This window comes from Brachyhypopomus gauderio, unplaced genomic scaffold (genome assembly GCF_052324685.1).
Source record: "Brachyhypopomus gauderio isolate BG-103 unplaced genomic scaffold, BGAUD_0.2 sc49, whole genome shotgun sequence".
Taxonomy (NCBI): Eukaryota; Metazoa; Chordata; class Actinopteri; order Gymnotiformes; family Hypopomidae; genus Brachyhypopomus; species Brachyhypopomus gauderio.
The window spans coordinates 574,927-592,333 of record NW_027506874.1 but is presented as its reverse complement, the minus strand read 5'-3'; the positions used below and the strand labels follow the sequence as shown (position 1 = coordinate 592,333).

General features: G+C 49.6%; 1 pseudogene across 1 annotated transcript in view; it reads left to right on the top strand.

Annotated features, from left to right (window-relative positions):
- Positions 1 to 325: 325 nt before the first annotated feature.
- The window catches only part of LOC143487695 (transcriptional repressor p66-beta-like), a 30,211-nt pseudogene continuing 13,129 nt past the window's right edge, over positions 326 to 17,407 (top strand). Inside the window, exons 1-2 of the transcript XR_013124334.1 lie at positions 326 to 492; positions 14,774 to 15,334. The product of XR_013124334.1 is annotated as a transcriptional repressor p66-beta-like (transcript). The remainder of the gene's footprint in view (positions 493 to 14,773; positions 15,335 to 17,407) is intronic.

Genomic DNA, 17,407 nt, shown 5'->3' with positions numbered 1-17,407 from the left:
ATAAAAATATCTACTCTTCACTACCATGTTTGATCACTTTTTTAAACGTGTATTTTTGTATGCATGTCCTTATTCGTGTGAGTCCTTTAATCTGTGTATACCTCCGTTACTGGTTGTTCTAGTGGGATTATAATCCAGCAGTGTTGATTAATGTGGGTCTCTGGTTCGGTATTATAAATACGCGGTGGTCTAAACCTTAAATCACTACAGCCACTACACCCATTCACATCTACCACGAGCAGCGTGTGTGTGTGTGTGTGTGCGTGTGTCCCCACACACACCGCCCCGTTACACGCGCGCGTCACCGACACCCGCGCGCACCAATCACGCCCGTCTGGCCCCGCACCGAGGCGGCGCGCGCGTGGCGGGGCCCAATCACAGCCTTTGTGTTGCTCTCCGGTACCGGGACCAGTCGGCGGAGGTAACGGCAGCGTCTCAGCATCCCCAAACACGACCGGAGCGAGCGGAACCTGCGGGGTGAAGGCGAGGAAGGTGAGACCGAGGATGTAGTCGCGGCCCGACACGATCACGGCAGGATATCAGAGGAGCGACGCGCTCTTATAATACACTAGAATATAACATAATATACTAGAGTATAATATACTATACTGGAGCACGACACCCTCTAAACGGGATATTTCATACACTGAGATTTGTTTTTAGTTACTTAAAGATCGCGTAGATGTGTTAACAGCCCCGTTAAAGTAAATAGACATAATAACCCACTTATTCTCGTGTGTAGGTAATGCGGGTTATTCGTAGTTCCAGCAGCGATGGTGTGATGTGTGTGTGTGTGTGTGTGTGTGTGTGTGTGTGTGTCCGTGAGCGGAGATGTGCTGTATTGTTTCTCGGTGCGTCTCTGGGGATGAACACGGTCGGGTGAACGCGTCCTGCGCAACTACAGTCGCTGGACACACACACACACACACACACCACGGCGTGTGTGCATAACGTGGCATTTCACCACAATGTTGCTGTTTTTGGTGTAACTTTGATTTTGCGCGACATATATGGCTGTAAGTTGGTTGTGGCGGGGCTGTTTGGGGTGAAATAGAGAGAAATAAAGAGATGATCACACCATCAGCCATTTAAGAGCCCAGACGATCACACGCAACTTGTTTCCAGATCATGCAAATGGCCACCTGGTAATGTCCTAGTTATCACTGGAGATGGTGGTGGGGAAGAAACACATGGGGCAAAGTAGTCGAGTGTGAACTGTACCGGGGCTGTAGGACGAGTCTAGTCTAGTAGTTCAGTTCAGTTCAGTTTTCTTTCTTCTTGCTTTAACAGATTGGTGCAGAGGCAGCTTTGCGTTGTTTATATGTGAAGCTACATTCATTCCTAATGACACACGGGGACTGAGGATTCAGTCTGAATTGTTTGGACTTGTTCGTGGTCATCGGTGCCGTTTGGATCACAGTCCAGCAGCAGACACTGCACACCATCTGGCTGGTAGTAGACCTGACAATAATACACACATGCACCAGGAGACCCCCCTGTAGTTACCAGGGGGGTTTGGAGAGATGACTTTACATCTGACATTTCTCTCAAGGCTGGTTTGCTTTTAGGATCTGAAGCAACCAAGTGGAGATTTATGTGTGGTTTTGTGATGTATCCGGAGTAAGAAATTGTTCATGAGAACAGTAACACAACAAAGAGCATTATGGACATTTGTAAGAATTATTTAATAATTTGTAGGAGTCCTAATCCTCCTACCTGATCCAGAAACCCTGACTCAGACAGAAGATTTTTAAACAGACCTGGTCCACTGTTTGATTGTGTTTAAGTTTATACATGATTTCAAGTTTATACGTCTCCGTATGTTTCACCCCTGACTATTCTGAATGACGTGCGAGTCTTCAACACCCTGAACTGAAGTGTGTTGCGCTGTGATTGTCTGCTAGTCTAGTGCAGATTGCTAGAGATGTAAGAATGTGTCTGTCTGACAGTGGATGTAAGATGAACTGGGAGGAATGTTGCAGTTTTGTGATATGAATTTTTAACTCATTGGCCAAAATAACACTTCTACAGAGAAGCTGTTATGAAAATCGTGCAGGGACAGGATTGCTATTAAGCATGTTTAACATAGTCTGTTGTGTACTAGGGTACCGTACAAAATGGATGTCAAATAGAATTTGTTTAGGTGGCAAAACTACAGTATTTTATATTGTATAGTAATCCTTTAGAAGGATTATTGAGAGACTCATTTAGATAGATATATAGTGCCCAGTGTGTTTTTGACTGACATCAGCATATGTTTAACCTCAGAAACCTTTTGCTCAGTGGTATATATGAAGTATTTAAAGTTTCTGATGGCCAACTTGAAGCCTTAAAGTCCATTGTGGTGACATTTGTTCAGTAGTTACAGAGAATGTAGATCAAAATCAGCTGGCTGCCAAGTTCTAGGTGTTTTCTTTTTCCCCAAATACTCAGGTGCTATTGTATTGAACATTCTTTTGTTTCAAAAAAGAACATAACATTTGTATGTGTGTTTGTAAGTGTGTACAGGCATATGTGTATGTGAATGTAATATGTTGACCACTGTGAGGGACATTTCTCTAGGTTAGGAGTCTCCCGATCTAGGCTGGTGATTTTTGGCTTTGCATTACAGTATTATAGTTATGAAAAGACTAAGGGTTAGAGTTAGATTTTAAAGGGTTAGGGATAGTGATCTCTCTCTCTCTCTCTCTCTCTCTCTCTCTCTCTCTCTCTCTCATTTTCGTCCTCTGCCTACTTTAACTGGGTCTTAAGCCAGAGTCTCTCATGTCATTGGAATGTGACATAATTGATCATTGCTCATACAAGACACATACAGCTGTTCCACCTCCACTGTGCAATGTGTACACACACACACACACACACACACACACACACACACACATACAGACACAGAGTCCTCAAGTGTAAACTTACAGTTGATCATATGACCCTCCTCACCCCCCACTCCAGTGTCTGGGATCTGTCCTAATCCCTCTCAGTCTCTCTCACACACTTAATGAAAAACAGGAGGCCCATTTTGGAGTCCAGTCGCCTCTCAAATGCGCTGCACACCAGAATGACGAGGCTTCTTGGGGCTGTTTGCAACAACATGGCTTGGGACACATCTTTAATTTCACCAGCAGCCATATATTTCAACAACTACAGGGAAAACGCATGGATCACATTTGGGGACCTTGTAACTTGAATTGGCAAGAAACTGAGACCTTGGCTTACTCTGCTCGACATGGCAGCTACATGCGTGGTGGTTGATTGGTGCATTGGTGTGTTGGGTATTGTTGTGTTGGGTATTGGAGTGTTGGGGTGTTGAGGTGTTGGTGTGTTGGGTATTGGGGTGTTGGTGTGTTGAGGTGGGGTGTATTGGGGTGTTGGTGTATTGAGATGGGGTGTATTGTGGTGTTGAGATGGGTGTATTAGTGTATTGGGGTGTTGGTGTGTTGAGGTGAGGTGTATTGGGTGTTGATGTGTTGAGGTGGGGTGTATTGGTTGAACTGAGGTGTATTGGTGTGTTGAGGTGGGTGTATTGGGGTGTTAAGGTGGGGTGTATTGGTTGAACTGAGGTGTATTGGTGTGTTGAGGTGGGTGTATTGGGGTGTTGAAGTGGGGTGTTGAAGTGGGGTGTTGATGTGTTGAGGTGGGGTGTATTGGTTGAACTGAGGTGTATTGGTGTGTTGAGGTGGGTGTATTGGGGTGTTGAAGTGGGGTGTTGAAGTGGGGTGTTGATGTGTTGAGGTGGGGTGTATTGGTTGAACTGAGGTGTATTGGTGTGTTGAGGTGGGTGTATTGGGGTGTTAAGGTGGGGTGTATTGGTTGAACTGAGGTGTATTGGTGTGTTGAGGTAGGTGTATTGGGGTGTTGAAGTGGGGTGTTGATGTGTTGAGGTGGGTGTATTGGGGTGTTGATGTGTTGAGGTGGGGTGTTGATGTGTTGAGGTGGGTGTATTGGGGTGTTGATGTGTTGAGGTGGGTGTATTGGGGTGTTGGTGTGTTGAGGTGGGTGTATTGGGGTGTTGATGTGTTGAGGTGGGTGTATTGGGGTGTTGATGTGTTGAGGTGGGTGTATTGGGGTGTTGATGTGTTGAGGTGGGTGTATTGGGGTGTTGATGTGTTGAGGTGGGTGTATTGGGGTGTTGATGTGTTGAGGTGGGTGTATTGGGGTGTTGAGGTGGGTGTATTGGGGTGTTGATGTGTTGAGGTGGGTGTATTGGGGTGTTGATGTGTTGAGGTGGGTGTATTGGGGTGTTGATGTGTTGAGGTGGGTGTATTGGGGTGTTGATGTGTTGAGGTGGGTGTATTGGGTTATTGCTGTGTTGTGTTGGTGATCCAGCCTCACGCACATCTAAAGATGTCTTCCTGCCATTTGCAGTCTTAGACAAAATGCTCTTCTTTGTTTCGGGGACTTCTTCCCATTGAGCTTGACCTCTCTCTCTCTCTCTCTCTCTCTCTCTCTCTCTCTCTCTCTCTCTCTCTCTCTCTCTCTCTCTCTCTCTCTCTCTCTCTCCCCTCACCCTCTCTCACCTCTTCTTTCTGTCTCTGTCCCTGTTGTTCACTCCCGCGCCCCCGTCGTCCAGGGCCAGTCCTCCGTCCATGTTTGCCTTGGGCTACTGCAGAAATTAAATTGATTAGTGATACTGGCTAAAAATAGACGTCCCGGTTGCCATGGCAACCCCGGGCCGCAGTTGTTGCCTTGTTTGATGAGGACCTGTGCTTAAGTGTGTTGGGGCGAGCGCTTAAGTGTGTTGGGGGCGAGCGGCGCCGTGGGCGGGCGGGCGGACGGACAGTCGTTCCCGACGCCTTGTGAGGGGTCTGTCCCCTGGGCAGGCCTGGCGGGGCCTCCCCTTCCCTGTACACGCTGTCCTGCAGGTGAGCTCCACCCGGGGCAGCCAGGGTGTAGTCAACCCTCTGGGTGTAGGTGGCACTTCAGGGTGGAGGTCTGGGCAGGACCGCGGAGAACTGCTCCCTCCAGCCTGGGAGAGAGAGAGAGGCTGTGGTACCGCTCTGCACACATCAGCAGCACGCTGGCCCCCTGGTAGCCCGTGTGTGTGTGTGTGTGTGTGTGTGTGTGTGTGTGTGTGTGTGTGTGTGTGTGTGTGTGTGTGTGTGTGTGTGTGTGTGTGTGTTTGTGGCGTGGCGCGCACCTGTGTGTGTGTGTGTGTGTGTGTGTGTGTGTGATGGCGATGAGGACGAGGTGCTATCAGTCTGCGGCTGTGCCGCTCTTGCCAGATCTGCCGTTTGGTGGACAGGCTCCGCCCCTGCTCTATTTGGGGGGCATGCTATACCCTGCCCCTGCTCTATTTGGGGGGCAGACTCCGCCCCTGCTCGATTTCGGGGGCTGGCTATGCCCCGCCCCTGCTCTATTTGGGGGGCAGGCTCTGCCCCAGCTCCCTTCATGTGGGTGGCTTGATCAGATCTTGGGTTTGGTGGCTGGTCTTTTGTTATCTAATCTCATCACCATTCATGCACATATTGTTAATCTGTCATTAGATTACACTTCCTCTCCCGTCCTGACCGCCCTCCCCGTCCTGACACCATTATGTTTGTGCTGTTAGATCTGTAGATCTCTAGATCATTTGGAACTGATGCATTCTCCTACAGTGCACTCGCATCGGTGAGAACATGAGACACACGGAGCCTCCAGTGCTCGTCCGGTACAAACAACTGCTCCGCTGCCTTCCGTGCTGCTCCTCTGTACTGCTCCTCCGTGCTGCTCCTCTGTGCTGCTGCTCCGTGCTGCTCCTCCGTACTGCTCCTCCGTGCTGCTCCTCCGTACTGTTCCTCCGTGCTGCTCCTCCGTACTGTTCCTCCGTACTGCTCCTCCGTGCTGCTCCTCCTTGCTGTTCCTCCGTGCTGTTCCTCTGTGCTGCTGCTCCGTGCTGCTGCTCCGTGCTGCTGCTCCGTGCTGCTCCTCCGTACTGTTCCTCCGTGCTGCTCCTCCGTACTGTTCCTCCGTGCTGCTCCTCCGTACTGCTCCTCCGTGCTGCTCCTCCGTGCTGCTCCTCCGTACTGCTCCTCCGTGCTGCTCCTCCGTGCTGCTCCTCCGTGCTGTTCCTCCGTGCTGTTCCTCCGTGCTGCTCCACCGTGCTGTTCCTCCGTGCTGTTCCTCCGTGCTGCTCCTCCGTGCTGTTCCTCCGTGCTGCTCCTCCGTACTGCTCCTCCGTGCTGCTCCTCCGTACTGTTCCTCCGTGCTGCTCCTCCGTGCTGTTCCTCCGTGCTGCTCCTCCGTGCTGTTCCTCCGTGCTGCTCCTCCGTGCTGCTCCTCCGTGCTGTTCCTCCGTGCTGCTCCTCCGTGCTGTTCCTCCGTGCTGCTCCTCCGTGCTGTTCCTCCGTGCTGTTCCTCCGTGCTGTTCCTCCATGCTGTTCCTCAATGCGTTCAGCTGCTCTTTAAAGGTGCCCAGTGCAGAGATCTGCGGTCTGACCAGCCACACTGAAAGGTTAATGTCCGGCTGAAATGTTGTGAGGTGTCAGCAGGTTTCTAGATCTTCGAGAGCGAGTGTCCCGGAGAGTCCCGCAGGCCCGGAGAGTCCCGCAGACTACTGCAACCTGCGTGTCCTCTTCAGCGGGTCTGTCCTCTGCTGTTCGGGTGCATTTTCCTTGGATTTGTCCCAAGATCTAAAGGAGCAACATGAAACTAAGTTGACCTCTGACCTTAGCCCTGCCCAATCATTGTGTGTGTGTGTCTGCGTGTGTCTGTGTGTGTTTGCGTGTGTCTGCATGTGTTTGCGTGTGTCTGCGTGTGTCTGCGAGAAGGCCAGAATTCAAGACACCATTGAGTCAGACTACTACTAAACTACAGGAGTCAATATCATTACCTAGTGTTTTACAAGTTAGACATTTGCCAAGAAGCACAAATAACCATAGACAGACATACAATTTAAGAACAACGGCAAGTGGTATCAGCTGAGTTAGTGCTCTGGTAAGAACTCAACAAACAGGTGGGTCTTCAGTCTACGCTTGAAGATAGCAATAGACTCTGCAGTCCTAGCAGCTAATGGAAGATCATTCCACCATCTTGGAGCCAGGACGGAGAATAGTCTGGAGCTTTGTCTTCCATGAGACTTTAAGCGTGGAGTTTCGAGTCGAGCCAAGCTTGAGGTTCTGAGTGTTCGCTGTACGGATTGGCTTTTGACCATGGACATCATGTAGGGAGGGGCCAGTCCATTTTTGGCCTTGTAAGCAAGCATCAATGTTTTATATCTGATGCGTGCCACTACTGGAAGCCAGTGAAGAGAGCGTAGTAGAGGAGTCACATGTGAGAACTTGGGGAGATTGAAGACCAGTCGTGCTGCAGCATTCTGAATTAGTTGTAGAGGTCTGATGACCCGTAGAGGAAGACCTGCAAGTAGGGAATTTCAGTAGTCCAGGTTTGAGATTACTAGAGACTGCACAAGCACTTGAGTAGCTTCATGTGAAAGGAAGGGTCATATTCTCCGTATGTTGCAGAGGAGAAATCTGCAGGATCTGGTCAGTTTTGAAACATGTGTTGAGAAGGACAACTCGTTGTCCAACGTTACACCCAGGCTTTGTGCAGTTTCTGATGGCGTTCTCAAAGGAAACTGAGGTTGTTGTGTGGGTTTGGGGTTCCTGGAATGTACAAAAGCTCAGTTTTGCTAGGATTGAGCTTCAAGTGGTGAGCAGTCATCCATGAAGCAATATCTGCCAAGCATGCCCGAGATACGCCTAGAGACCTGGGTGTCAGAATGAGGGAAGGAAAGAATTAGCTGGGTGTCATCAGCATAGCAATGATAAGAGAAACCATGAGACAAAATAATGTCACCAAGGGAACGAGTATATAAAGAGAAGAGAAGAGGGCCTAGGACTGAGCCTTGGGGGACTCCAGTGGAAAGTTTACATGGATTGGATGTAGATTCTCTCCATGTTACCTGATAGGAACGGTCTTCAAGATATGACTGGAACCATTTCCAAGCAGAGCCAGTCACACCGAGGCTTGAAAGAACAGAGAGGAGGATGTTGTGGTTGACCATGTCAAAGGCTGCAGAAAGATCTAGAAGAATTAAAACTGATGATGGCTTGTTAGCCTTGGCAGCATGGAGCTTCTCGGTCACTGCTTTGAGGGCAGTTTCTGTTGAGTGTGCCCGTTTGAAGCCAGACTGATTAGGATTATGGAGTTGGTTCTGGGTGAGGAAGAGAGGTAATTGGTCATAGACTACTCGCTCCAGAGTTTTTGATAGAAAAGAAAGAAATGATACCGGTATGTAGTTGTTCATGTCAGAGGTGTCAAGAGTTGCTTTTTTCAGGATTGGTACCACCCTTGCCATCTTGAACACAGTAGGTAGGCCTACATAACCTGAAATTAAGGAGTTGTTGATGAGTGCTAAGATGTCATAAGTCCATAAGGCGATAGATGACATTTGAACGTTATAATTTTCTATGATTTTTTTTTCTCCACGTTTAGTCTGCGTCACTCCGGTATTGTCTCACGTGCTGGTGGTGCCAACCGGGTCACGTGAGATCTGCCACCACATCTTTCTGAACATGGTCACATGGCACTGTGGACCAGCCCTGTGCTCAGAGGTGTCATATGACTGGTAAAAGCTCGACAAGATGGCTCCCCACGACGGGCCGCAGGGGGTGGGGGGTGGAGTCTCTCTACCAATGAGAGTGCAGCTCTGCGCGTGGGATTCAAATCTGTGTCCCAGTCGTAGGGCACAAATTCGGACTGTGAAGAGTTTAAAGTGTGTGATCCCGGTGCAGGAAGTCATATATGCTCTTACCTAAAGCCCCATCTCACTCTAGCGCCCCCTCTCTGTGATTTACATTGTTACTAATGTAACAATATACATTGTTACTCCCCTTCCCCTCCTCTCTCTTTCTCTTTCCCTCTCTCTCTCCCTCTCTTTATTCCTTTCTCTCTCCCTCCCTCCCCTCCCTTTCTTCCTCTCTCTCTCTTTATTTCTCTCTCTCTCTCTATTCCTTTCTCTCTCCCTCCCCCTCCCTTTCTTCCTCTTTCTCTTTCTCTCTCTCTCTCTCTCTCTCTCTCTCTCTCTCTCTCTCTCTCTCTCTCTCTCTCTGTCTCGTTAGTTAGTCTGGCCTTAGTGACAACATGGAGCCCCAATGTGCTGCAGACTCTTAGCAGATCTCTCTGCACTGTGTCAGTGCTGTGTGTTTAGTCTCTATATCAGGAGTGTGTTTAGTCTCTATATCAGGAGTGTGTTTAGTCGCTGTATCAGGAGTGTGTTTAGTCTCTATATCAGGAGTGTGTTTAGTCTCTGTATCAGGAGTGTGTTTAGTCTCTGTATCAGGAGTGTGTTTAGTCTCTGTATCAGGAGTGTGTTTAGTCACTGTATCAGGAGTGTGTTTAGTCTCTATATCAGGAGTGTGTTTAGTCGCTGTATCAGGAGTATTGCTGTTGTTGCCAGTAGAAAAAAGCATCTTTGATTGCAACCTAGACATCAGTAACCTTGACCACGAGAGGGCAAGCAAGCTATCGATATCATAGACATATTCAGTAGTTGCTTATCAAGTATTGGTCAGCAGACATCCTGGTTTTTCACCTCACCAGGTCTGAAATAACTTTATCTCCCTTCTGTTATTTTGCCAAAAGTTTATTACAATCTAACTACCTAATGAAAAAAGAATTGATACATCAAATGTATTAATAGACTTATCTTCTTGCAATCTTTCTCTGAAATTCAGAAGGAGAACAAATCACATCACTGTCAGTTCCAGCCGTCCCAGAGAGACGTTACTGTTCAGTCAGGGTCTGTCCTCCCGTTCTACCTGTATTCCTGTCAGTGGACAGAAACAGCAGTGAAGAGGTTAATCAAATACTTCAGTCAAATAACTAAGAGCTTATTTGGAAACATGGCAGTTTGAAGTGGGTGAGGTGTTGGCGCGCGTGTGTGTGTGTGTGTGTGTGTGTGTGTGTGTGTGTGTGTGTGTGTGTGTGTGTGTGTGTGTGTGTGTGTGTGTGTGTGTGTGTGTAAGACTGCATAGCTGTGTAGAACAGAAGGGTGGGGGTTGGGCGCTGAGCTGAGCTGCCCAGTACAGTAGCACGAGCGCTTTGATTGGCAGATGCAGTGTGAGCAGAGAGGAGTGTGGGGGAGGGGCGGAGGAGGTGTGGCTGCACATGTGTGCCACTCACTGAGCTCACGCTAGTGTACTAGTGTACCCGCACTAGTGTACTGGTGTACTCGCACTAGTGTACTGGTGTACCCGCACTAGTGTACTGGTGTACTCACGCAAATGCACTAGTGTACTGGTGTACTACTCGCGCTAGTGTACTGGTGTACTCGCACTAGTGTACTGGTGTACCCGCACTAGTGTACTGGTGTACTCGCACTAGTGTACTGGTGTACTCACGCAAATGCACTAGTGTACTGGTGTACTACTCGCGCTAGTGTACTGGTGTACTACTCGCGCTAGTGTACTGGTGTACACGTGCTAGTGTACTGGTGTACTCGCACTAGTGTACTGGTGTACTCGCACTAGTGTACTGGTGTACACGTGCTTGTGTACTAGTGTACTACTCGCACTAGTGTACTGGTGTACTACTCAGGCTAGTGTACTGGTGTACACGTGCTAGTGTACTGGTGTACTCAGGCTAGTGTACTGGTGTACTACTCGCGCTAGTGTACTGGTGTACTCAGGCTAGTGTACTGGTGTACTCACGCTAGTGTACTGGTGTACTACTCACGCTAGTGTACTGGTGTACTCAGGTTAGTGTACTGGTGTACTCAGGCTAGTGTACTGGTGTACTACTCGCGCTAGTGTACTGGTGTACTACTCGCGCTAGTGTACTGGTGTACTCCTCACGCTAGTGTACTGGTGTACTACTCACGCTAGTGTACTGGTGTACTCAGGCTAGTGTACTGGTGTACTCAGGCTAGTGTACTGGTGTACACACGCTAGTGTACTGGTGTACACACGCTAGTGTACTGGTGTACTACTCGCGCTAGTGTACTGGTGTACTCACGCTAGTGTACTGGTGTACTCAGGCTAGTGTACTGGTGTACTCGCACTAGTGTACTGGTGTACACGTGCTAGTGTACTACTGTACTACTCGCACTAGTGTACTGGTGTACATGTACTAGTGTACTACTCACGCTAGTGTACTGGTGTACTCACGCTAGTGTACTGGTGTACTCGCACTAGTGTACTGGTGTACTCGCACTAGTGTACTGGTGTACACGTGCTAGTGTACTAGTGTACTACTCGCACTAGTGTACTGGTGTACTACTCAGGCTAGTGTACTGGTGTACATGTGCTAGTGTACTGGTGTACTCACGCTAGTGTACTGGTGTACTCAGGCTAGTGTACTGGTGTACTACTCGCGTTAGTGTTTTGGTGTACTCAGGCTAGTGTACTGGTGTACTCACGCTAGTGTACTGGTGTACTACTCACGCTAGTGTACTGGTGTACTCAGGCTAGTGTACTGGTGTACTCAGGCTAGTGTACTGGTGTACTACTCGCGCTAGTGTACTGGTGTACTCACACTAGTGTACTGGTGTACTACTCATGCTAGTGTACTGGTGTACTCAGGCTAGTGTACTGGTGTACTCAGGCTAGTGTACTGGTGTACACACGCTAGTGTACTGGTGTACTACTCGCGCTAGTGTACTGGTGTACTCAGGCTAGTGTACTGGTGTACACGTGCTAGTGTACTGGTGTACTCGCGCTAGTGTACTGGTGTACACGTGCTAGTGTACTGGTGTACTACTCGCGCTAGTGTACTGGTGTACTCAGGCTAGTGTACTGGTGTACTCAGGCTAGTGTACTGGTGTACACGTGCTAGTGTACTGGTGTACACGTGCTAGTGTACTGGTGTACTCGCGCTAGTGTACTGGTGTACACGTGCTAGTGTACTGGTGTACACGTGCTAGTGTACTGGTGTACTCAGGCTAGTGTACTGGTGTACTCACGCTAGTGTACTGGTGTACACGTGCTAGTGTACTGGTGTACACGTGCTAGTGTACTGGTGTACTCAGGCTAGTGTACTGGTGTACTCAGGCTAGTGTACTGGTGTACTCGCACACTGACGTTGGCCCTCTGCTGGAATGTTAAAACTACTTTTCTATGTGTGCATGCGTGCCGCGTGTGTGTGTGTGTGTGCACATTTGCGCCTGTGTGTGTGTGCGTGCATGCGTTTGTGTGTGTGTGTGTGTGTGTGCGCGTGCACATGCGTGTGTGTGTGTGTTTGTGTGTGTGTAAGTGTGTGTGTGTGTGTGTGTGTGTGTGTATGTGTGTGTGTGTGTTTGTGTGTGTGTATGTGTGTGTGTGCACGTGTGTGCCTGCGTACATGAGAGGGGAGGTCTGGGCTAACAAAGGATCCCCACAGACTGGCATGACTTGGGCTTGCGTGTAGATGCTCCTTTGTGTGGAGAGGACTGTGACTCAGACAGTGTTCACCCTGCACACCCCACTCTCGCTTTGAGTCCTGCACTAACACACACCCCATACACACTCTACGCACCCCACTAACACACACACTCTATGTATTAAACATATTCCTTTGGCTTGTCCGGAGGGGGACAGGTTGCTTTGAAAAAAAAATTCTCATCTGCTTAAGGAATGCAGAGGGGATGCCTTTGCAGGAGTGTGTGTGTGTGTGTGTGTGTTTGTGTGTGTGTGTGTGCGCGCGTGTGTGTGCGTGCGTGCGTGCGTGCCTGTGTGTGTGTGTGTGTGTGTGTGTGTGTGTGTTTGAACATGTCGTTTACCGTACCTCCATCTTAGCACCTCCTTTCCCCTGCGATGCCAGAGCTGCTGGAGGCGTGTGAGGACTGTGTTGACTGGCAGAGAGCCCAGAGCTCTGTGTGTGTGTGTGTGTGTGTGTGTGTGTGTGTGTGTGTGTGTGTGTGTGTGTGTGTGTGTGTGTGTGTGTGTGTGTGTGCAACTATGGCCTGCACATGTAGAAATAAAGAAGGAAGCTGATTGGGGGAACGGAAGAGAGAGGGAGAGAGAGACAGAGGGAGGGAGAGAGAGAAGAGAGGGAGAGAGAAGAGGGGCAGAGGGAGAGAGAGAGAAAGGGAGGCAGGGAGAGAGAGAGAGGGAGTGAGAGAGAAGCACCGATTATGCATTTCAAAAGAGGTATAGAGGAGGAACGGTGTCACTTTTGACAATGAGTGCATCGTGCTCAAATAAAACAACAAGCCAAGCTCTGATTGGTTACTTTTTGTGAAGAGTTGGCTAGCTACCACTTGGTGGTATCTTCAGTATGATCTGATTTATGCAGTCAGAGGTTTTTACCTCCACCAGTTTTCTTTCAAGCAGCATCACAGACGTCCATGTAAAACAGGAGTGTCCTGCACTCCTCCCAGATGGCGTGGACCAGAAGGATCTCTCCCAGTGCCGACGCCAGTGACAGGTTCTGGTGTGATTGTGCTACAGCACTGGACCACTTCACCCCTGTGGGCTCTGCCTGGGATTTTAATTATTTCTGTGCCCATCAGATGTTCTGTCTGGACATCTTGTCTTCACTGTAGTCTAGAGCTCTTCCTTCAAGGCCAGGCAGCCCTTTGAGGTCTGGAGGCACCAGCTGGTCCCAGACCTGCCTGTCTGCTGAAGGTTCAGGACACGGTGGTTTTCAGGACCGCAGAGTGACAGTCAGGCTGACAGGTGGTGTCGGAGCCGCAGACAGGTGATGCAGGTAGACGTACTGACTCACTCGCAGTGCTGTGAGCTCACCGCACTCTGCGCTTTAGCTTGTGGACAACTGTAATTTAAAAAAATGCTCAGAAACTGAAATTTTTCTAAACTAGTCAAAGAAGATTATATCTGAGGAGCATGTCTAATGTGGCATTCACTTCAGATGCTCTGTGTACTGAAAGAGGTTTGTAGGCAGAGATTGTTTGCAGAAAGCTCAGATCCTGGCAGAGGAGAACTTTCTTTTGCTTTCTTATTTTCTTTTATCCTTTCTTCCGTGACACACGGGTGTACAACATTGCTGTTACAGTGGTCATAACTGATGGTCTTTTCTGTCATTGTGTACGATTAAACACAAATTAAATCAGTTTCAAATCAGTTTGAAGAAATACAAAGAGATGAAGAAAAACTGAAGAAATTCTTTATATTTCTTTAAACTGGCTTTGCATAAATTCTGTTGTAAAATGTTTCTCCTCTTTATATGAACATTACGTTTAGTCCCTGGGCGTCCGGTGTGTCCTTCCACAGTACACAGTTAATTTGATTTTCTCCTGGTGGGTTTCTAATGAAATATTAATTGTACATTTTCAGTAGGGGGCCCAAGAATAAGTGCAGATCTATTAGGAGCGTTTATGGTTCTTAAAAATTCATGGATTTGAGCTCAAGACATAAGAATCTACCGTAAATGATGCAAAGAAGCAGTTTTAAAGAACAAAACCCTCTAGTTACAGTTTTATTGCTGTGAGAAAAAAACAACAACAAAAAATGTTGTGTCTTAATAAGGAGAGATTGCTTCATTATCCCAGGGGCAGAAGGTGCTATTGTGGGAGATTTGTATTCTACACCACCCTTGTGCTGAAAAATAAAGTCAGGAGAGTAATGAAATCTTTAGTAGTTCCATGTAGCTCCCCAAATTTATTTGGTGACAGGTAGGTGTCAGTGGAGATTTTAAAACAATTTATTTGTGCTAGAAAACCCATGTGTTTTACCAAAGGGCAACAGTTTGTGTTTTATCAAAGGGCAAATTTGTGTGTGTGTGTGTGTGTGTGTGTGTGTTTGCACGTGTGTGTGTGTGTGTGTGTGTGTGTGTGTGTGTGTGTGTGTGTGTGTGTGTGTGTGTGTGTGTGTGTGTGCATGTGTGTGTTTGCACGTGTGTGTGTGTGTGTGGACTGTTCCAGGATGGAGCGTGTGAGTGAGGAGGCCCTGCGTCTCTCTCTGCTGAAGCGTGGTCTGGAGGTGGAGGAGCGACTCCCTCAGGACGACGTCCTGCCCAAGCGTCTGAAGGTAGAGGGTCACGAGGCCATGGAGCGGCTCAAGATGCTGGCGCTGCTCAAGCGCAAGGACCTGGGCGCTCTGGAGGGAGCATCAGGGGCCCTGAGCGACCTCCGCACCGACCTGCGGGGTGACCTGCGGGGTGAGCTCCGTGGTGATCTCCGTGGTGACATGCGTGGTGACATGCGTGGCGACCTTCGTGGCGACCTTCGTGGCGACCTTCGTGGCGATCTCCGTGGCGACCTGCGGGGCGACCTCCGTGGCGACCTCCGTGGCGACCTCCGTGGCGACCTCCGTGGTGACCTGCGGGGCGTGGCGGGCGGCAGCCACACCCCACTTGCGTACGCGACCTATGAGGAGAAGCTGAATGGCAGCGTGAGGGCGACGCCCACCTCCCACTCACTGGGGAGCCGCGGTGGGAAGGAGAACATCAGTGATGAACCTGTGGACATGAGTGCCAAGAGGAGGTGAGGGTAGGCTCCGCCCAACACCCGCCCAACACACGCCCAACACACACCAAACACCTGTCAAACACCCGCCCAACACACGCCAAACACACACCAAACACACACCAAACACCCGCCCAACACCCGCCAAACACACACCAAACACCCGCCCAACACCCGCCCAACACCCGCCAAACACACACCAAACACCCGCCCAACACACGCCCAACACACACCAAACACACGCCAAACACCCGCCCAACACCCGCCCAACACCCGCCAAACACACACCAAACACATGCCCAACACACGCCCAACACGCACCAAACACCCGCCCAACACCTGTCAAACACCCGCCAAACACCCGCCCAACACACACCAAACACCCATCAAACACCTGTCAAACACCCGCCCAACACCTGTCAAACACCCGCCCAACACCTGCCCAACACACACCAAACACCTGTCAAACACCCGTCAAACACCCGTCAAACACCCGCCCAACACACACCAAACACCCGCCCAACACACACCAAACACCTGCCAACACACACCAAACACCTGTCAAACACCTGCCCAACACACACCAAACACCTGCCCAACACACACCAAACACCTGCCCAACACACACCAAACACCTGCCCAACACCTGCCCAACACACACCAAACACCTGCCCAACACACACCAAACACCTGCCCAACACACACCAAACACAACCAAACACCTGCCCAGCACACACCAAACACCTGTCAAACACCACCAAACACCCACCAAACACCCGCCAAACATACGCCAAACACACACAAAACACCCTCCAAACATACGCCAAACACATGCCACAAGAGTCACTGGTCAGCTCAACACACAGGGCTCCTCACACACTGGGCTCCACACAGCCCCGTCGACAGGGGGGGACAACCGGGTCTGTTGTCCCGGGCCCTAGGGCCAGGGGGGCCCATCAAAGAGCCCAGCAATTTATTTTTTATTTAAAGTCTATAATTTTTAAATAATCTTGAAATCTTTAATTAATATAAAATTATGTACTGATAATAAGCTCAATGGCTCAAATATATATGTTTTTTACCTATCTGCATATTTTCCATTAAGTGCATATACCCCCGCCTCCCACTGGAAAATGGTTTGATCCAGCCCCGACTGTAGCCGGCTGGTACCCGCCCAACAGCGGGAAATACAGTGGTGGATAGTTAAAATAAATACAGAAATCTGTAGCGCAGAAAAGAAAGGAAAAACATTTACCTGACGGGCTCCCCACACACACTGGGCTCCCCACACACACTGGGCTCCCCACACACACTGGGCTCCACACACACTGGGCTCCACACACACTGGATTCCACACACACTGGACTTCACACACACTGGGCTCCCCACACACTGGGCTCCACACACACTGGACTTCACACACACTGGGCTCCACACACACACTGGGCTCCACACACTGGACTTCACACACACTGGGCTCCACACACACACTGGATTCCACACACACTGGATTCCCCACACACTGGGCTCCCCACACACACACTGGGCTCCCCACACACTGGGCTCCACACACACACTGGGCTCCACACACACTGGATTCCACACACACACTGGATTCCACACACACACTGGGCTCCACACACACACTGGGCTCCCCACACACTGGGCTCCACACACACACTGGGCTCCACACACACTGGATTCCACACACACTGGATTCCACACACACACTGGGCTCCACACACACTGGGCTCCCCACACACTGGGCTCCCCACACACTGGGCTCCACACACACTGGGCTCCCCACACACTGGGCTCCCCACACACACTGGGCTCCACACACACTGGGCTCCCCACACACACTGGGCTCCACACACACACTGGACTTCACACACACACTGGGCTCCACACACACTCACCTACTCTCACAGCCAGTGTGCTGCAAAATGACACAGTTATGATTTATTTTTCTATGCAATATTTCAAATTGCACAATTAAGACGTGTTCATATGTGGTCCAACACTGGATGCATACGTGACCGATAACCATATGACCCCATCAAGAATTTTTAATCTGTCTGTGTGCCGGCT